The sequence below is a fragment of the Neovison vison genome, chromosome 9 (genome assembly GCF_020171115.1).
Source record: "Neovison vison isolate M4711 chromosome 9, ASM_NN_V1, whole genome shotgun sequence".
Classification (NCBI taxonomy): domain Eukaryota; kingdom Metazoa; phylum Chordata; class Mammalia; order Carnivora; family Mustelidae; genus Neogale; species Neogale vison.
Window position 1 is genome coordinate 43,266,291 of NC_058099.1, and position 22,043 is coordinate 43,288,333.

Consider the following 22,043-nt stretch of genomic DNA (forward strand, 5'->3'; position numbering starts at 1 on the left):
TTATGCCTTCTTAACAAATAAAGAAGAATGGCTTGTTTGGCACTGTTGTTCCTCTTGTCTTACCATCTATATTTTTTAAAAACTTTTTATTTTGAAAAATAATTTTAGGGGCGCCTGAGTGGCTCAGTGGGTTAAGCCGCTGCCTTCAGCTCAGGTTATGATCTCAGAGTCCTGGGATTGAGCCCCGCATCGGGCTCTCTGCTCAGCGGGGAGCCTGCTTCCTCCCCTCTTTCTGCCTGCCTCTCTGACTGCTTGTAATCTCTGTCTGTCACATAAATAAATAAAATCTTTAAAAATTTTTTTATATTAATTAAAGAATTACAATGATAGTACAGAAATATACTCAGCTTTCTTACATAACTATGATACAATTATCAAAGTAAAATATCGCCATGGGTATGTCACTGTTCACGAAGGTACAGACTTCACTCAGATTTCACAAGTTTTCCTACTGATACACTTTTTCTGTTCCAGGATCCAATCTGATGACAATACCACATTACCTTTAGCATATATGTATTTTAATAATTATACTATATAAAAGAAAGAAGAAAAGCATTTTAGGGCACCTGGGTGGCTCAGTGGGTTAAGCCTCTGCCTTCGGTTCAGGTCATGATCTCAGGGTCCTGGGATCGAGCCCCGCGTCAGGCTCTCTGCTCAGCGGGGAGCCTGCTTCCCCCCCCCCCTGCCTGCCTCTTTGCCTACATGTGATCTCTCTCTGTCAAATAAATAAATAAAATCTTTAAAAAAAAGAAAAGAAAAGCATTTTTTAAAAAGATTTTATTTATTTATTTGACAGAAATCACAAGCAGGCAGAGAGGCAGGCAGAGAGAGAGGGAAGCAGGCTCCCCGCCGAGCAGAGAGCCTGATGCGGGACTCGATCCCAGAACCCTGAGATCATGACCCGAGCCGAAGGCAGCGGCTCAACCCACTGAGCCACCCAGGCGCCCGAAAAGAAAAGCATTTTACCCATACTCAGATATCACTGCTGTTAATATTTTGGTGTAGCCCTTGATAACAACACACACATCACACATCACACATGTCAGGACCAAACTGCATACCTGTCTTTGTACTCTATTTTTAAAAATTTAACAAATTATAAATACTACCCTATTTATTAGTGTCTGAAAATACGTTTAACATGTGTGTAATTTTTACCATATAATGTGATAACAAAAGCTATGTTCACACTCCATACACACTATGTTGAATGCTTGTGTCCATTTTCCCTCTTCCAGATGTCACTGTGATGATTTTCAGTGCTCGTGAGCTCTGGGCAGCTTTCCTATTTCTGTAGGTTATTGACAAGGAAGAAAATATAAGGTGAAGATCTATGGATTTTCCTCTTTTATTATCTTTTTATTGAGACATCTTTTATTATAGTTTTAAATTCAAGAGCAGCACAATTAAACTATACTGAAATCTCTCAAATTGAAAATGAAACTCTTCTTCTAGTCTGGTAGGCTTACTTCCCTGAGGAAAAGAAAGTATCATGAGGTCTCTGGCTTTAGTTTGAACCTGTGCTCTTGAAATTATGAGGGGTGTTTCCAGCAATGGTGTAAAAATGCAGCTTCAAACCTGAGCTTTTTTTAAGTGTGCAACATTCCCATGGGATCTCAGGAAGAATATTCTAGCTCCGTTATCTTTTGATTTGTGGCCAAGGGTGCCATTCCTTGGACATTTCCTGTTGTGTGTGGAAGACCATTTTTATTTTCAGGATTTGGTTGCTTGTTTGTTACTGGGTAGTCAGTTTCATGACTAGGTAGCAGAGAGCAGCACTGGGAAAAAAGGATCTCCTGATTGTTCCTGTCCCTTCGAGTAGATCATTCATCTCTTCTGAAGACACTGAGGCCCGCAGGGGCAGGGCCTGGACCTGCCATCCATTGGCAGTCTTGTTGGCCATGAGAGGATCAGGGAAGCGTCCTGGGTCCTTGACTCCTAAAGTCATTATCCTATGGTTAGACACTGGGCACACTGTCGATGTTGGAGCTGACCACAAGCAGGGAACAGAGCATGGGTAATGAATGTGGCAGAGTATGGCCTCTGAAGTGAGACAGGCCTGGGCTCAAATTGGTCGGATCCAGAGCCTACTAAGGATTCTTTGCCTTTGAAGTAACTGACCCCCTCTGCACCTGAGCTTCCCAACTGTAAAGATGAGGTTGTTAAACACTCTGTTACGTAGTTTGAAGAAGATGTGAAAATGTTCGGTTCTATTTACCTGACACGTCTGTGCCATCAAATAAAAGTTTGTTAAATGAAGGGATGGATGAATGACCCATGGAGCCAGTTCAACCCCCTATTTTTAAAATGGCCATTGGTGGGGTCCCTGGCTCAGTGGGTTAAAGTCTCTGCCTTTAGCTCGGCTCATGATCCCAGTGTCCTGGGATAGAGCCCCGCCTCGGGCTCTCTGCTCAGCAGGGAGCCTGCTTCCTCCTCTCTCTCTGCCTACTTGTGATCTCTGTCTGTCAAATAAATAAATAAAATCTTTTTTTTTTAAAAAAGGCCATTTGTGATTGAAAGTATAAGAAGTATCAATGCCATGAGTTAAACGTCAATTTCATTTCTTCCCCAGGGTTGCAGGAAACAGAAACCAACTCTAGCTAGCCAGCACGAAAGGAATTTATTGATGGGACACTCAGGTCCTGAAATCTAAGAGTTAAATTAGCCAGTCTTTGGATGGGCCAGATCTGGGCAATTCTGGGGACCTTAGAAAAAGGAAATCAGGGGCGCCTGGGTGGCTCAGTGGGTTGAGGCCTCTACCTTCGGCTCAGGTCATGATCCCGGGGTCCTGGGATGCAGCCCCCATGTTGGGCTCTCTGCTCAGAGGGGAGCCTGCCTCCCTCCCTCTCTCTCTCTGCCTGCCTCTCTGCCTACTTGTGGTCTCTGTCAAATAAATGAATAAAATCTTAAAAAAAAAAAAAAGAAAAAGAAAATCATGGACCCCTTCTCTAAAGCACCGACATCCATATTTCTCATTTTTTAGTGACCTGCAGTGTCAGATGCACCAGCTCTGGCCAGGAAGGTAGGGTTGGGTGGTATACGCATGGTCGCTGGAGGCCGCTCCCTTGTGTCAGGGACAACAAGGCCAGGGGAATATTGGGAGCTAAGAAATTTTAAAGGCTTTCATGAGGTGTAATTGTCATATAATAAACTACACATATTTAGAATGTACAAATTGATACATTTTGATATATACATAAAGTTATATACAATTCTATTTATGTTATATATATATTAATCTGGAAAGCTGTAATTGTGATGGAAATAATATGTCCATCATCCCAGAAAGTTTCTTTTTTTAAAAATGTGTTCTGTTCTTTTTTTTTTTTAAAGATTTTATTTATTTATTTGACAGAGATCACAAGTAAGCAGAGAGGCAGGCAGAGAGAGAGGGAGAAGCAGGTGGGACTCAATCCCAGGACCCTGAGGTTGTGACCTGAGCCAAAGACAGAGGTTTTAACCCACTGAGCCACCCAGGTGCCCCTAAAAATGTTTTCTTTATTATTTATTTGAGAGAGAGACAGGGAGAGATAGTGAGAGAGAGCATGAGCAGGGAGGGTGAGGGAGAAGCAGACTCCTGTCAAGCAGGGAGCCCAATGCGGGGCTTCATCCCAGGACGCTGGGATCGTGACCTGAGCTGAAGGCAGACACTTAACTGGCTGAGCCACCCAGGCACCCCATCCTAGAAATTTTTTTTTTTTTTTGGTGCTCCTTTGTATTTCTTCCCTCCTGTCTCTCCATGCCCTCCACCTTTGCCCAGGCAATGACAGAGCTCCCTCTTTCACTATAGATTAATTTGCATTTTCTAGAATTGTGAGTAAATGGGATCTTGTAATATATACTATTTCTTGTCTGCCTTTTTCACTTGGCATAATTATTTTGAGATTTATTTGTGCTGGAGCATGTATCAGTACATCACTCCTTCTTATGGACGTGTAATATTCCATGGTACGGATATGCCACAGTTTGTTTATTCTTTCACTTCTTCATGGACTTTTAGGTTGCTTCTGGTTCAGAGCTATTACCAATAAACCTGGCCAAGCAGTTTTCCAAAGTGACTGTAACATTTTTCATTCCCACCAGTGATGTCTGCGAGTTCCAGTTGTTCTATATCCTCATCTCCACCTGGTATGTATCCAGGAATTTATTTTTAAAACTTATTACTAAGAATACCAACAACCTGATTTTTTAAAATGAGTAAAAGATTTCAATAGATAATTTTCCAAAGAAAATATATGGTGGCAAATAAGCACATCAAAAAGATATTCAATATTAGTAGTCATTAGAGCAATGGAAATTAAAAGTGCAATGGTATGCTTATTCAAACAGCTAACATTAAAAGGGAGCTAATATTTTTACATTATTATGATGCCCATCTTATAGGTAAGAAAACTGAGGCTCTCAGAATTAAGTGAATTGACCAAGGTTGACCACCTATGAAGTGGTTAGAAGTTGAATCTGAACCTGAGTCTGCTAAACCCTGCTTAATCTTTTTTTTTTTTTAAGTTTTTAATTTATCTACTTGAGGCAGAGACAGAGCAAGCACAAACAGGGAGAAGGCCAGAGGGAGAAGAACAAGCAGGCTCCCTGCTGAGCTTGGAGCCGAATGCGGGGATTGATCCCAGGACCCTGAGATCAAGACCTGAGCTAAAGTCAGATACCCACCCCTGCTTAATCTTGATATGATACCAGCAATAATCCTTTGACGAAGGCTTCGCAAGCAAGATTGAAAACAAGGAAACTCACTGATTACTCAGGAATACATCCCTTTCCTCTTCTGAGGATTCAGGCTATCACCATCCACAGCGGACATTGTGCATCTTCAAGTTTTGGTGTTTGTTTTGCCTAAAACATCAATTTTGTTTTTCCAATGTCCAGTTTTGTCTAGAAGCCTCTGAGAAAAGTATTCAAAGTGTAGAAAACCCACCAAAGCTTCACTGTCCAACAAAGACAGAAGTCTATTTAACCATGATTGCTACATAATGAGGTGTTTTGGTTTTTTTTAAGATTTTATTTATTTATTTGACAGAGATCACAAGTAGGCAGAGAAGCAGTCAGAGAGAGAGGGGGAAGCAGGCTCCCTGCTAAACAGAGAGCCCGGTGTGGGGCTCGATCCTAGGACCCTGGGATCATGACCCGAGCCAAAGGCAGAGGCTTTAACCCCCTGAGCCACCCAGGCGCCCCTATAATGAGGGGTTTTTTTGGTTCAGACAGATCTTCATTTGAATCACAGATCTACTGTTTCTTAACAGTGATCTTGGACAAATTACAACACCTTGAGTTTTATATCTTTGTCCATCAACTGGGCACGATGCTGACCTTACAGTGTTTTAAGGGTTAGGGGAGCTGATGTGTATACAGGGTTTACCATAGTGTCCTACACTTTAAATAGAGTCCCAAAACACTGTTACCACAGCACGATAGTAATACAGAACCACCCTTACACGAGGTGTGTTCAGCTCCTCGCTCGTGATGAACCCTAAATAAAACTCATCCTTCGCTGATGTCTTGCGTTTCTCTGGGGACTCGCTCCTTCCGTTAGGAAATGCTAAGCCACCGACAGATGATGGCATTTCATTCTACAGGAATGACTAAGCCAGTGAAACATGCATCCTTCAGTTATAACTTTCTCCTTTAGGTAGATGTATTCTCTGAAGGGAGTATCTGTGATCGCCACTGGGACCAGCAACGGAATTCCTGTGTGGCGTTTTTGGAGTTCAACGCTGGGATATGCGGGTGTACAGCTATGCGCGTGGTGTAAAGAGATCAGAGTCCAGGTAACCAAGAGCTCCTCCAAAGCCCGTTCCTCAGGCTGAGGGACTGAAGGATGCACTGCAATGTCACGCGGCTTACACACCTTCTCAAGCCTCGCACTCCGGAGACTTCCTTCTCCCCTTCCCTGCTCTCCCGCCCCCAGCTCTCTTTCCAGGCCCCTGGAAGTGCTCCTTCAGCCCCCGAGGGTCTGTTTTCTTTCATCCTCTTACTTTGTTTCTGAAATACAGTCAGTGTTTTCAGCCGGTACTTGGGGACTAGAGCGAGCTTCCTCTGAGCACTTGGATGTAAGATTATGAGGAGAGACAAGCTAGCTCCTCTACCGAATGCCTCCAGCAACTTCCTCGCAGGTGGTCCAGTAATGAGCTGGCCCAGCACAGAGAGCCGGAGGTTCTGCTGCTTGGCACCGACGCTCAGGATGCAACCTTCGCAGAGAACAGTGGCCGAGGGTGGAATGTTTTCACGCTGGTGAGGCTGGGCTTCATGTTCAGAGCACCTGGGCCAGGTGATCTCTGTCGCCGTCCGGCTGTTCGTGAACAACGAGGTGACAGAACACTGGGGGTGGGGTCGGGGTGGGGGTCTTCCTCCTAGAGCACAACTTGAATTGTCTCCAGCAGTGCCCGTTGAAGCAGGACACGCATAGCTGAACTCCTGGGATGGCCAGAGATGAGGGGACTGCCTCCAGCATGGTCCTTGAGCCCAAATGTTGACATTTTCATCATTATGTCTTATTGTGGTGTTTGACCCGATCTCTTGTGCAAATAGAAAAATACTACTTGTTTTTTCATAATTTGTCTTAAACAACAACAACAACAGCAACACATAGCACTTTAGAGTGGAGATACCTAAATACAACCCCAAGGACTGTAAGAGAGGCTCATGATTCATCTGATGGATCCATTTATTCCTTTTTTAAAAAATTATGGTATAATATACATAAAATTCACATCTTTCCTGTTTTATGGTTCAGTAGCATTCAGGACATTCATACTGCCGTGCAAGCACCACCATCCATCTCCAGAATTATTTTGTTCATCTTGCAAAATCAAGACTCTATGCTCACTAAAAAATAACTCCCGTTCCTGCTCCTCAACCCCTGGCAACCACCATTCTACTCTTTGTGTCTATAAATTTGGCTACTCTAGAAATCTCGTGTCTGTGGAATCGTACAGTATTTGCCTCCTTGTTCCACTCATCCTACGTTAGAATCCTAAGTTAGAAGATGTTCTAGAATACTCAGTAAGGAAATTCATGTGGAGGGCTGCCTGGCTGGCTCAGTCAGTGGATTGGATCATGTGACTCTTGATCTCAGGGTCATGAGTTTGAGCCCCACACTGGGTGTAGATTTAAAAAATAAAATCTTAAATTAAAAAAAAGGGAAATCCATGTAGAAAGTTGTGTGAATCCTACTGGTTACCTTGATACGATTAAGCACTTTGTATCTGTTTTTCTTCATTCTGATTCCATGTCACAAACCAAACCACTGATTATGGTATGGCTTCTTACAGTAGATACAATTAGTTGCCCCCCAAGCATCCATCCCATCCTGTATATATTGATTAACATTGTATTGTGGTTTGAATGGTATTACCGTCCTGTAACTCCAGAAAGCAACCATTAACTAATTCTTATTAACCCATACTCTTTGTCACAGCAATTGACTTAGGACACTGACCTAGGCCTACACCAATCCATGATGATTCATAGATAGGTATTTACCTAAGTTGGCCCAATCAAAGTGAAGTCTAGGACCTTTGTTTGATAGCTGGAGAGAGAAGCCATCCTTCTTTTACTGAAGTTGAATTTTTAAAAATGTGCGTACATCTTATTGTTGCAAGCAGCCATTTTGTAGCCACGAGGAGAAGTAATCCTAAGAGGGTGCCAATATGATGAAAAATAGGGTGAATAGGTGGAAAGGAATTTAATCCTTGGTGATAGCCTTAAACTGCTGGATCAGGCCTTACCTGGAACACTCCCTACCACAGTCCTTTTGAGTTCTTGGGTCAATAATTTCTCTATTGTTTAACCATATTTGAGTTGGGTTTTCTGTTACTTGGGTTTTTTCTGTTTTTTTTTCTGTTTTTTGGGGGCAAGGAGAACATACAAGAGGGGAGGGGTGCAGAGAGAGGGAGAGAGAGAATCCTAGGCAGGTTCTACACCCAGCGCAGAGCCCAGTGCAAGGCTCAAAACTCATGACCCTGAGATCAGGACCTGAGTGAAACTGAGAGTCAGATGCTCAACCAATTCAACCACCCAGGCACCCACTATTACTTGTTTTTAGGTACATTTTAATCGATTATTCATAAAGATCTCTGGATAGAGTCAGAAAACAATGATTGAATGGATCTTACACATTCCCTTTGATATTAATTTCTCATTATGAAAAAATAAATTGGCATTTCAGTTTGATATGTTATTTTCTTTAGCTTGTTTCAGGTAAGATGTGGATTCATTCTCAGGATCCTGACAAGTTTTAATTTCTGGGTTTATCCTGTGAGGGATCAGAGTAATACTGTCAAGGTAAGGAATGTTATACTAAGTAGGTGTCGAGAAGACCTTAGAGACCACGCATGGTCTACCTCAAAAGCTCTCCTTGAACTTGAGCTTCCATTTCATCTCTTTGAATTTCTGTAGCCATTGGAAATTCTTCTGAATATCAGTGATTGCTCTAAACTAGCAGCCAATGCTAGCGGCATTGTTGGTTACTTGGTCTCTGACACTTGGCCTCCCAATCCTAGGAGACTTTCACCTTAGGTCCTATTGTATTCTCTGGTTAGCAAAGGATAGCCAAATCTTCTTTCTACAAAAGTAAGGACCCTTTGCATGTGACCATGATGGATGTGCACAGTGCCTAGTGTATAGTGCATTGACTCTGAATCTGAGGGGTGCCTCTACTTCTGTCATTGGCAACCCTGAAAAGGATAGAACATACCAAGTTCAGTAAAGGTCCAGATTTTTTCCACATCTTGTTAGACACTCTTCCCAGCTATCTAGAGATACTACATGAGAATTTTTTCTATGGGAAATTGTGTCTTTTCAGTGTTCCCCTCTGTCCTATGTCCCTTAAAGACATCTGTGCATCATTTCTTCTTTTGCTGGCCCTGGGTAAAAATATATTACATGCAGAATAGAAACAACACATTAACAAGGTCATTTCCACGTGGTGTGCTCATGAAGCATTTCTTTCTAATGGGATTGAAGATTAAAAAAAAAGATTCTAACAAAAGACTGCAATTATACTGAAACCTGAGTGTTTATTGCTTTTAATTTTACGCTAGAAGTTGAGGACTCCTTGAATATAGAGCAAGTTGTGAGTGAAATTCTGTCCAGCCTTCTTTAGAAACATCCATGGACACATACTCCGTCAGTTGTGGCTAAACACAGAGCCATTCACCCTGTCAGTATCAAGACAAGATGCACTTGGAATTCTAGTCCACAAACATTTAAATACGGTCACTCTAAACCTAGTGTGGCCCTGACTTGCATTTTCTCATTTCCAGTGACGGGACCATTTTTTAACGAAGCATGCTGAGTGAACTGGTTGAATGGAGTGCCATGCAAGTCTTTAATAAATTATAGGTGGATTTATGAGTTCTGCTCAGGGCCAAGGTAGGCCGGCTAGTTGAAATGAAATAGTACATATTCATCCAGAAGGTCCAGTGGGTCCTCAGAATTAGGGAAAGAAGATTCATGTACGGATGCTGTGTTTTTCACCTTATAGCCTTCCTATTCTACATGGACAATTGTCTCTAGTTACATGAATGGGACACATTCTCTAGTTGGCTGCTTAGGACAATTTCTTCAGAGTAACCTGACTTTACCTTCTCTAAAATCAGAGGAGAAAGCAAACTCTCCAAACCAGCCCTACAGTTAAAACAGCATCGAAAGCATCGAAACAATCCAAGATAGATGGGCCTCATTTGTATTCTGACCACCTCTAAGTCACAAACACTCTTGTGACTGGTGTTTCCCAGCATGGATTACATTGTCTCCCTCCTGTGCTGTCATTAGGAGGAAGAGATGACTGTAGATGACAGGTGAGAGCTTCTGCTGAGTTCGGTCACTTGTAGGGATACTGTTGGCTTTGTCAGTCCATTGTGATTTTCCATATCCAATTATAAGTACTATGAACTGTGAACTTCCAAGAAAAATGTGGAGATGAGAAGGAGTGAGGTTCTAATTTAGACAACAGTGTTTCCTTAAACTGGGGCCGAAGTGTTGGCAGAAGCTGTGATGTTTAAAGATTATTGCTGAAATAACTGGGATTCTTGAAGGAATGTTCCAGAATCCTGAAGATTACCTATGTTGAATATGCATATTGAAAGGGAGAGAGCTGTTCTATCTCCTGCTGATTGCAGTTAAATGGACCTAATTCCTCCTTGAACAATAATGATGTACATCATGCCTTTCCTTTCCTTGATACGAGTTGCTCTTCAGCTCTCTCTTTGGGATGGTTGGTAATTAACATGGGTATTTGCTATCCACCATCATTGAACTTATGTGGTCATTTTATGCTGCTCAGGCCAGTGATCTAGTTAGAGACATCATTGGGCTAATGGCTAATCTGAAGCAAAACAAGGAGAATTTTATCTAAAAGAAAATTTTCTTCCCTGTTTTCCTCTTTCAGAAGATCATTGGGATGGCTAGAATTTATGTTTGCTGCACTAGAAGAGCTCCTGGTAGGTAGTGCAAAGGACAAGGGGAAAATAGAGAAGGAAAGATAATGAGCAAATGCCTCTTTGTTAGCAAAAGTCATAGTTGCTTTTTTTCTGCCTCCAAAGTTTTCTATAACATTTCCATTGACCTAGAAGCTTGAGTGCTTTCTAGTGGGTTCCTGTGAAGGTCCTACTCAGTGGAGAAAGACCAACAAAAGAGTAGTTCCTGATACAGGGGATGGGGTTGCCTCTCTTTGCTCTAGTACCAAGTTGTAAAATGAGTCTAGACATTTGTCAGGGGGTGTCTTAACACTGGAAGCTGTTGCATGAAAAAAAGAAAGAAATGGAATTAGTGATCAAGGTGTGGTGATACCGTTAGGATCTTGATACACGTTGCCAGTTAGAGCCCAAGAGAGCTTATACAACTTTACCTACAGGCTAGCTGTGTTGGAGCACATTTACCATTAGTACTGTCGCCTTTCCCATCTTGACAAATGTGATAGACTGAAAAAGACATCGAGCCAGACCCAAAAGGCAACTTACTGTATGGTTCTATTTCTGTGACATCCCAGAGAAGGGAAAACTATCGGGGAAAAAAAGCTGGATCAGGGTTTGGGTGTGAGAAGAATTGACAGGAGAGAGATCTGAGGGAATTTCTTGGGGGTGAGGAAAATGTTCCATATCTCGATTTTGCTGGTGCTTTCATGACTTATATATTTGTCAAAGCTCACTGAACTATACACTTGAAAAGGGTGAATTTTACTGTACATAAATTATACTTCAATAAACCTGACTTTCAAAAAATGACATTGCCTTGTGGTTTTAAGTCACAGTTCTTTTGCTTTGCGGTGAAATTGAACAGCTTTATATTTATTTGCTATTTATATTCCTTTTTTGGAGAACTGTCATTTCATCCCATTGCAGAATTGTCTATGGAGACTGAGTCTTTTTTCTGTTAATCGGGGTGATCTTTTAATATTGTGTGTCAAACTTGTTAAAAATAATTCTTTAAATTTCTTTTTTCAGTTTATTTGTGACTAGTTTACATCTTTATTTAATCTAACCAAATTTATTGACTTTTACTCTAATGGTTGCTTTACTTTTTTAGAAGAACTTCCCAACAGAAACCTTTGGAACGCGGAAATGTTTCAGTACATGCTACTTCATTTTCTCTTGGGAATTCACAGGTGGGCTGTGGATAGCCTTTCCAAATTAAAAGAAGAAAACAACCCCTCTGTGCATCAGGGTAGTGGTCGACCTCCCTAAAAGATGCTCACTGGGCTCATGGCTCATCCTCTCTTCCTGTTCCTTGGGTCTCCACTGGGCTGAGAGCTGAGCCACACTTGGCCTCACCAACTCAGTCTCCCCCCTACAATCAGCTGCAGCAACAGTGCCTTAGATCCAAGGCCCCTCGAAGTGATTGATAGCAACAGAAATCAACAAAGGCCTCAATCAGTCGAAAACCTCATTTAACATTTCCCTTTGCTCTCCAGTTTTTGGAAGTTCTGTTTTGTCCTGATTTGCTCCATAATGAGATTGGGGGGCTGGATATGACCTCATTTGTACATTATGTAATTATTTATTTTAAATATTTTATTTATTTATTGTAGGGAGAGTGAGAGAGAGCAAGAGAGAGTGAGAGAGTGGTAGCAAGCGAGCAAGGGGAGGAGCAGAGGGAAAGGGAGAGAAAATCTCCACCGAACTAAGCGTGGAGCTCAGAGCTGGGCACGGGGCTCGATTCCAAGACCCTGAGATCAGGACCTGAGCTGAAACCACGAGTCAGATGCTTAACTGGCTACATGACCCAGGTGGCCCTCAGTAATGATTTACTGAATGCTGACCATGGGCCTGAAGCGTGGCCATGTGCTAGACATACCGTGGTCGGTGACGTAGACCAAGTTTTTGTCCTCAGAGCACTTACAGGTTGGTTATGCCAATAGTCAATGAATAAGTGTAAAATTGTGACACAAGATAACTGGAAATTATGATAAATGCTGTGACAGGAGCAAAGAGGATGTTGTCTCCTCTTGAAGTGGGGATGCAGGGAGTGGCAGGATTCCCCCTACTCTCCGAGGTTTTTTTTTTAATATTCATGTATGTATGTATATAATATATGTATGTATTTAACATATAATGTATTGTTTGCCCCAGGGGTACAGGTCTGTGAATTAGGTTTATACATTTCAGAGCACTCACCATAACACATACCCTCCCCAATGTCCATAACCCAGCCACCCTATCCTTACCACCCCACCTCCCAGCAACCCTCAGTTTGTTTTGTGAGATTGAATCGCTTATGGTTTGTCTCCCTCCCCGGTCCCATTTTGTTTCATTTTTTCCTTCCCTACACCCCATAACCTCCCACCCTGCCTCTCAAATTCCTCATGTCAGAGAGATCATATGATAATTGTCTTTCTCTGACTGATTTATTTTGCTCAACATAATACCCTCTAGTTCCATCCACATTGTTGCAAATGGCAAGATTTTGTTTCTTTTGATGGCTGCATAGTATTCCATTGTGTGTGAGTGTGTGTGTGTGTGTGTGTGTGTGAGAGAGAGAGAGAGAGAGAGAGAGAGAGATCTTATTTATCCATTCATCTCTTGATGGACATCTAGGTTCTTTCCATAGTTTGGCTTTAGGGATGTTGCTGCTATAAACATTTGGGTGCACGTGCCCCTTCAGATCATTACATTTGTATCTAGGGCAAATACCCAGTTGTGTGATTACTGGGTGATAGGGTAGCTCTATTTTCAACTTTTTGAGGAAACCCCATACTGTTTTCCAGCGTGGCTGCTCCAGCTTGCATTTCCACCAACAGTGTTGTAGGGTTCCCCTTTCTCCGCATCCTCACTAACACCTGTTGTTTCCCAACTTAATTTTAGCCATTCTGACTGGTGTGAGGTGGTATCTCACTGTGGTTTTGATTTCTATTTCCCTGATACCAAGTGATGTTGAGCACTTTTTCATATGTCTGTTGGCCATCTGGATATCTTCTTTGCAGAAATGTCTGTTCATGTCTTCTGCCCATTTCCTGATTGGATTCCTTGTTCTTTGGATGTTGAGTTTGATAAGTTCTTTATAGATTCTGGATACTAGCCCTTTATCTGATATGTCATTTGTGAATATTTTCTCCCATTCTGTCAGTTGTCTTTTGGTTTTGTTGACAGTTTCCTTTGCTGTGCAAAAGCTTTTGATCTTGATAAAGTCCCAATAATTCATTTTTGCACTTGCTTCCTTTGGCTTTGGTGATGCTTCTAGGAAGAAGTTGCTGCAGCTGAGCTGCCTGTGTTCTCAAGAATTTTGATGGATTCCTGTCACATTGAGGTCTTTCATCTGTTTTGAGTCTATTTTTGTGTGTGGTGTGAGGAAATGGTCCAGTTTCATTCTTCTACATGAGGCTGTCCAATTTTCCCAACACCATTTGTTGAAGAGACTGTCTTTTCTCCATTGGACATTCTTTCCTGCTTTGTCAAAGATTAGTTGACCATAGAGTTGAGCGTCTATTTCTGGGCTCTTTATTCTGTTCCATTGATCTATGTGTCTGTTTTTGTGCCAGTACCATACTGTCCTGATGACAGCTTTGTAATAGAGCTTGAAGTCTGGAATTGTGATGCCACCAACTTTGGTTTTCTTTTTCCACATTCCTCTGGCTATTCGGGGTCTTCTCTGGTTCCATATAAGTTTTCGGATTATTTTTTCCATTTCTTTGAAAAAAATGGATGGGATTTTGATAGAGATTGTATTAAATGTGTAGATTGCTTTAGGTAGCATAGATATTTTCACAATATTTGTTCTTCCAATCTATGAGCATGAAACATTTTTCCATTTCTGTGAGTCGTCCTCAATTTCTTTCATGAGTACTTTATTGTTTTCTGAGTACAGATTCGTTGCCTGTTTGGTTAGGTTTATTCCTAGGTATCTTACAGTTTTGGGTTTAATTGTAAATGGGATCGACTCCTTAATTTCTCTTTCTTCTGTCTTGCTGTTGGTTTATAGAAATGCAACTGATTTCTGTGCATTGACTTTATATCCTGACACTTCACTGAATTCCTGTAAGTTCTAGCAGTTTTGGAGTGGATTTTCTTGGATTTTCCACATAAAGTATCATATCATCTGCAAAGAATGAGAGTTTGATTCTTCTTTGCCAATTCGGATGCCTTTAATTTCTTTTTGTTGTCTGATTTCTGAGGCTAGGACTTCTAGTACTATGTTGAATAGCTGTGGTGATAGTGGACATCCCTGCTGTGTTCCTGATTTTAGGGGGAAAGTTCTCAGTTTTCTCCATTGAGAGTGATATTCGCTGTAGGTTTTTCATAGATGGCTTTGATGATATTGAGGTATGTACCCTCTATCCCCTCACTTTGAAGAGTTTTGATCAAGAAAGGATTCTGTACTTTGTCAAATGCTTTTCAGGCATCTATTGAGATATCATATAGTTCTTGTTCTTTTTTTTTTATTAATGTATTGTATCACATTGATAGATTTGCGGATATTGAACCAAACTTGCAGCCCAGGAATAAATCCCACTTGGTAGTGGTGAATAATCCTTTTGATGTACTGTTGGATCCTATTGGCTAGTATTTTGGTGAGAATTTTCACATTTGTGTTTATCGAGGATATTGGTCTGTAATTCTCCTTTTTGGTGGGGTCTTTATCTGGTTTTGGGATAAAGGTAATGCTGGCCTCATAAAATGAGTTGGAAGTTTTCCTTCCATTTCTATTTTTTGGAATTCTTCTTAAAATTCTTAAAATATTTGGTAGGATTCTTCTTAAGATGTTTGGTAGAATTCCCCTGGGAAGCCATCTGGCCCTGGGCTCTTGTTTGTTGGGAGATTTTTTACCACTGCTTCAATCCTTACTGGTTATAGGTCTGTTCAAGTTTTCTATTTCTTCTGGTTCAGTTTTGGTGGTTTATACGTCTCTAGGAATGCATCCATTTCTTCCAGATTGTCAAATTTGCTGGCGTATATTTGCTCATAATATGTTCTGATAATTGTTTGTATTTCTTTGGTATTGGTTGTGATCTCTTCTCTTTCATTCATGATTTTATTAATTTGTGTCCTTTCTCTTTTCTCTTTCATAAGTCTGGGCAGGGGTTTATCGACCTTATGAATTCTTTCAAAGAACCAGCTCCTAGTTTCATTGATTTGTTCTACTGTTCTTTTGGTTTCTATTTCATTGATTTCTGATCTGATCTTTATTATTTCTCTTCTGCTGAGTTTAGGCTTTATTTGCTGCTCCAGCTTCTTTAGGTGTAGGGTTAGGTTGTGTACTTGAGACCTTTCTTGTTTCTTGGGAAAGGCTTGTATGGCTATATACATTCCTCTCAGGACTGCCTTTTCTGCGTCCCAAAGATTTTGAACAGTTGTGTTTTCATTTTCATTTGTTTCCATGAATTTTTAAATGTCTTCTTTAATTTCCTGGTTGCCCCATTCATACCCATTCATTCTTTACTTGGATGCTCTTTTAGCCTCCAGGTATTTGAGTTCTTTCCAACTTTCCTCTTGTGATTGAGTTCTAGTTTCAGAGCATTGTAGTCCGAAAATATGCAGGGAATGATCCCAGTCTTTTGCCACTGGTTGAGACCTGATTTGTGACCCAGGATGTGATCTATTCTGGAGAATGTTCCATGTGCACTAGAGAATATGTATTCTGTTGCTTTGGGATGGAATGTTCTGAATATATCTGTGATGTCCATCTGGTTCAGTGTACCATGTAAAGCCTTTATTTCCTTGTTGATCTGTCCATTTCAATGAGGTGGGTATTAAAGTCCGCTACTATTAATGTATTATTATTGATGTGTTTCTTTGATTTTATTTATTTTATTTATTTTTATTTTTTTTAAAGATTTTATTTATTTATTTGACAGAGAAAGATTACAAGTAGGCAGAGAGGCAGGCAGAGAGAGGAGGAAGCAGGCTCCCTGCGGAGCAGAGAGCCCGATGCGGGACTCGATCCCAGGACCCTGAGATCATGACCCGAGCGGAAGGCAGCGGCTTAACCCACTGAGCCACCCAGGATTTTATTTTTAATTGGTTTATATAATTGGCTGCTCCCATGTTAGGGGCATAGATATTTACAATTGTTAGATCTTCTTTTTGGACAGACCCTTTAAGTATGATATACTGTCCTTCCTCATCTCTTATTATAGTCTTTGGCTTAAAATTGAATTTATCTAAGGATCGCCACTCCAACTTCTTTTGATGTCCATTGGCATGGTAAATTATTTTCTACCCCCTCACTTTAAATCTGGAGGTGTCTTTGGGTCTAAGATGAGTTTCTTATAAATAGCATATTGATGTGTTTTTTTGTTTGTTTGTTTGTTTTGTTTTGTTTTTAATCCATTCTGATACCCTGTATCTTTTGATTGGGGCATTTAGCCCATTTACATTCAGGGTAACTATTGAAAGATATGAATTTAGTGCCATTGTATTGCCTGTAAGGTGACTGTTAATGTATATTGTCTCTGGTCCTTTCTGGTCTGTTACTTTTAGGCTCTGTCTTTGCTTAGAGCACTCCTTTCAATATTTCTTGTGGGACTGGTTTGGAGTTTGCAAATTCTTTTAATTTTTGTTTGTCCTGGAAGCTTTTTAATCTCTCCTTCTATTTTCAGTGAAAACCTAGCCGGATATAGTATTCTTGGCTGCATATTTTTCTTATTTAGTGCTCTGAATATAGCATGCCAGTCCTTTCTGGCCTTCTGGGTCTCTGTGGATAGGTATGCTGTCAATCTAATATTTCTACCATTGTATGTTACAGACCTCTTGTCCCAAGCTTCTTTCAGGATTTTTTCTTTGTTGCTAAGACTTTTAAGTTTTATTATTAGATGACTGGATTTGGACCCATTTTTATTGATTTTGAGGGGGGTTCTTTGTGCCTCCTGGGTTTTGATGCTTGTTCCTTTTGCCATATTAGGGAAGTTCTCTACTATAATTCACTCCAATATACCTTCTGCCCCCCTCTCTCTTTCTTCTTCCTCTGGGATCCCAATTATTCTAATATTGTTTCATCTTATGGTTTCACTTATCTCTTGAATTCTCCCCTCACGGTATAGTAATTTTTTGTCTCTCTTTTGCTCAGCTTCTTTATTCTCCATAATTTGGTCTTCTATATCACTAATTCTCTCTTCTGCCTCATTTATCCTAACAATAAGAGCCTCCATTATTTACTGCACCTCATTAATAGCTCTTTTGATTTCAACTTGGTGAGATTTTAGTTCTTTTATTTCTCCAGAAAGGGATTTTATTTCTTCAGAAAGGGATACTCTAATATCTTTCATGCTTTTTTTGAGCCCAGCTAGCACCTTGAGAATTGTCATTCTGAACTCTAGATCTGACATATTACCAATGTCCATATTGATTATGTCCTTAGCCATCAGTACTGCCTCTTGTTCTTTTTTTTGTGATGACTTTTTCTGCCTTGTCATTTTATCCAGATAAGAATATTGAGTATTATGCATCCATCAGAAAGGATGAATACCCACTTTTGTAGCAACATGGACGGGACTGGAAGAGATTATGCTGAGTGAAATAAGTCAAGCAGAGAGTGTCAATTATCGTATGGTTTCACTTACTTGTGGAGCATAACAAATAGCATGGAGGACATGGGGAGTTAGAGAGGAGAAGGGAGTTGGGGGAAATTGGAAGGGGAGATGAATCATGAGAGACTATGGACTCTGAAAAACAATCTGAGGGGTTTGAAGTGGTGGGGGGTGGGAGGTTGGGGGAACCAGGTGGTGGGTATTATAGAAGACACAGATTGCATGGAGCACTGGGTGTGGTGAAAAAATAATGAATACTGTTATGCTGAAAATAAATTTAAAAAAAAAAAAGAGAGAGTATACAAACAAGAGAACAAAATACTAAAAGGTTGGCAAAGACCCCAGAAAAATATTTTCTAACCAAATCAGAAGAGACCTCAGACCAGGGAGGGGGGAGAAGTAAGGGGGGGAAATGAAAAAAAATATATATATATGACTGGTGAATAAAACAGAGGAACCTACTTGAGTTTGGGTGTATTTTGGTCTCTTAGGCAAAAATACCTCCCAAAATTTTAAAGAAAGAAAAACTTATATATATATATATATATACACAAAAATAAGAGTAAACATGATGAAGGGATGGAATATGACTATAAAGATGAAAATTTAAAAAGAACCTAAAAAAGGAATTGATAAGATAAGAATTTGTTTGGAAAAAGAAAAAAATAAAAAGAAGAAGAGAATGTGATCAGGCTGGAGATTAGAACAAAGCCATGCACTAGATTTAGGGTATATTTTGATCTATTAGAAGAAATTTTATCTGAAAATTTTAAAGAAAAAAACCTATATTTTTACAAAAAAATAATGCTAAATACAATGAAGGGATAAAATATGACTTTAACAATGAAAATTTTAAAAGATTTTTTAAAAAATGTATTGATAAGATAAAATAGTCTAAAGACATTAAAATAGGAAAGAGGAAAAGTTTAAAAAGATAGAATAAGAAAAAATAAGAGTAAAGGAATTTAACTTTGCAAGACTAAAGGATCTTAGGGAAAAAGCCATGAATTCTATGTTTTGCTTTTCCCTAGCTCTGGAGTTCCGCAGTTCTCATTGATCAGTGAACTTGGTCTTGGCTGGATGTTCTTGATGATCTTCTGGGGGAGGGGCCTCTTGCAGAGATTCTCAAATGTCTTTGCCGGAGGCGGAATTGCACCACCCTTGCGGGGGGCCAGGCTAAGTACTCTGCACACATTCACTCTCGGATCTTTTGTTCCCTGAACGCTTTCCGTACTGCTTTGGAGGACACGAATGAAGATGGCAGCCTCCAAGTCTCTGGCCCGGAGGAAACAAGAGCTCAGGGCCCCGCTCTTCAGTGCACCCTCAGAGTAAAGCAGTGAATCCCACCTGTCTCCCTGGTTTCTGGCTGCACTCTGAGGTCACCTGGCCTGTGACCAAGTGTGTCTATCTCTGGTTTACAGCTCTGTTTGGAGTCTCCAAACCCAGCTGATTCCTGCAGCACATTCCTGCGCCACTTCTCCAGAGGAGGAAGGAGGGGGTCTCTCTGGATCTGCTATTTGTGGGATCACAGCTCAAAGAGCCGTGGCCCCACTGTGCCTTAGATCACGGTTTAAGGTAACCCAAAGCTGAGAGCCTCTCCTCAGCTCCGTCTCCATGGTTGACTTCCCCACTCTGATACCTGGTAGTTCTGCCACACTCAGACACCCCTGATCCTTCTGTGTCCCCGTGCATCCTGAGACCACACTGTCCCTGCAAGGGCTCCACCCCCACTTAGCCTCTGGAGTGATGTCCCTCAGTGGAGCAGACTTTTAAAAGTTCCCATTTTATGCTCTACTGCTCCACCATTTGCCAGGAGCCACCCTGCCAACCCCCCCGCCCCGCCCGTGGTCTATATTCCTGTCTCTTCAGATTTATTCCTTTGCATGTCCTACCTTCCAGAAAGTGGTCAATTTTCTGTTCCTAGGATTGTTGTTCTTTTTCTCTTCTATCTCCTTTTGTGTTTGTAGGGGTTCAGAATGGTTTGATAACTATCTAGCTGAATTCCTGGGACCTGATGTTATTTCATTCTCCTACTCCCTTGCCATCTTGCTTCCTCCCCCTGATCTGGGAAGTTTTATTCGGCCCCAAGCTTCCTATGAATTTTTGCTTCTAGAAGGACTTCTGTGGAGGAAAAATGTTTGCAAAACCAGTGCCCTGTGGAACTGTAAACAAATGTGAGAAACTGAGTGAGCTTGGGCTAGGCCATGTGTCTCCATTGTGTGTAATCTAGTGGTGTGACCTGTCCTGGCGGACTGCTGTGAGAATTAGCAAAACTAGATGTCTAAGAGGCAGAAGAGATGCAGGCTGAAGACTCTGGAGGCAGATAACTGGGGTTCCAATCCTTGTTCTTCCATGGAATGGTTGTGTCAGTTTTCTCATGTAGTGAATGGGGGTAGTAATAGTGTCTACCCCTTAGTGTTTACCTGGGAATTAAATGAGAGAGAAAATATATGGCTTTTGCAGTAGTGCTTGGTGTGTGTAAAGTATTCAGTCAAAGCTAGCTTCTGCCATTGCCACCATCTTGTCACCATGTTCACGTCCTAACACAGGGATGTGTTAGAGTCCAAATCTCTCATGCATTATAACCATGCATTTATATTGCTCTGGAACAGCCAAGCCTTGGGACTGTGAACAACAGACACATGGAATAAAGAGAAACGTGAGCAGCACATTTCTGTGGCTATCGACCCAGGGATCTCATCTCAGTTCCAACCTCATTTCCCTTTCCCCGCTTTACTGGGGAAATGACCTTGAAGGAGGACCAACCGCACTGTGTGTGGATAGACCAGCTTTGGCTCCAGCCCAGCTCCACCACCTAGGCTCAGAGGAGAGCTCTGATATCTCTTGAATGATTTAGCTTTATTGGCTATTGTCTCTCTCTCTCCAAATTGCCTTCAGGATGAATGTCATGGCCAGGACCCGTAGAGGACACCAGCTTCCCAAGATGTTCATGGGGTGCAGATAGTCTCTCCGTTTATGAAACAACCTTCAGACTGACCATTAGTGGAGGCTGTATTTTGCACCTCATGAAGAGGAAATTACAGTGCATTAGAAGTTCTGCACTGTGACTTAGGCAGTGCATTAGATGCGGGATATAGGCTGGGGTGCTTTCCTACTGGGCATAATACCCAATTTATTTTCATTTACGTTACTTTCTCTACATCACTGACTGCGTGAGGCATGAAACTGTTAAATGCAAGCAATTCCCAACTGCTTGGCACAAATAGAAATGTTTAATGAATAATAATAAAAAAGGAGCCTATGGATGAAACCAGTATACAAAAATTGTGAAAGCGTGTAAATCAGTTTTTCCTCATTGTGCAGACCTCAATAAGCCTTCTTTTTCTCCTTCTCCCTCCCTCCCTCTCTCCCTTCTTCTCTCCTCCCCTCCCTGCTTCCTCTTTCTTCTTTTCTAAGTTTTTTTAAGACTTTATTTTATTTTATTTATTTGAGAGAGAGAGAGAATGAGAGGGAGAGACCAAGCAGTGTGGAAGGGTAGAGAGGGAAGCAGGGGTAGAGAGAGACGCAGGGGTAGAGAGCGGCAGGCTCCCGCTGAGCAGGGAGCCCAATGGCGGACTTGATCCCAGGGTCCTCAGATCCTGACCTGAGCCAAACGAAGGCAGATGCTTAACTGAGCCACCTAGGCATCTCTTTCTAAGTTCTTTTTGAATACACAAAGAAAATACGTTGAAGTGGAACAAAATAGAGTAGTCCAGTATTGTTAACACAATAGATAAAATGCACAAATGTGTAAGGCTTTATCTGGAGGATTTCAAGAAAAGAAAGAAGGAAGAGGGCACCTGGGTGGCTCAGTGGGTTAAGCTGCTGCCTTCGGCTCAGGTCATGATCTCAGGGTCCTGGGATCGAGTCCCGCATCGGGCTCTCTGCTTAGCAGGGAGCCTGCTTCCCTCTATCTCTCTCTCTCTCTGCCTGCCTCTCCGTCTACTTGTGATCTCTGTCAAATAAATAATAAATAAAATCTTTAAAAAAAAGAAAGAAAGAAGGAAAGAAGGAAGAAAGGGAGGAAGGAAAGAAGGGAGGCACCTAGGCAGCTCAGTCAGTTAAGCATCTG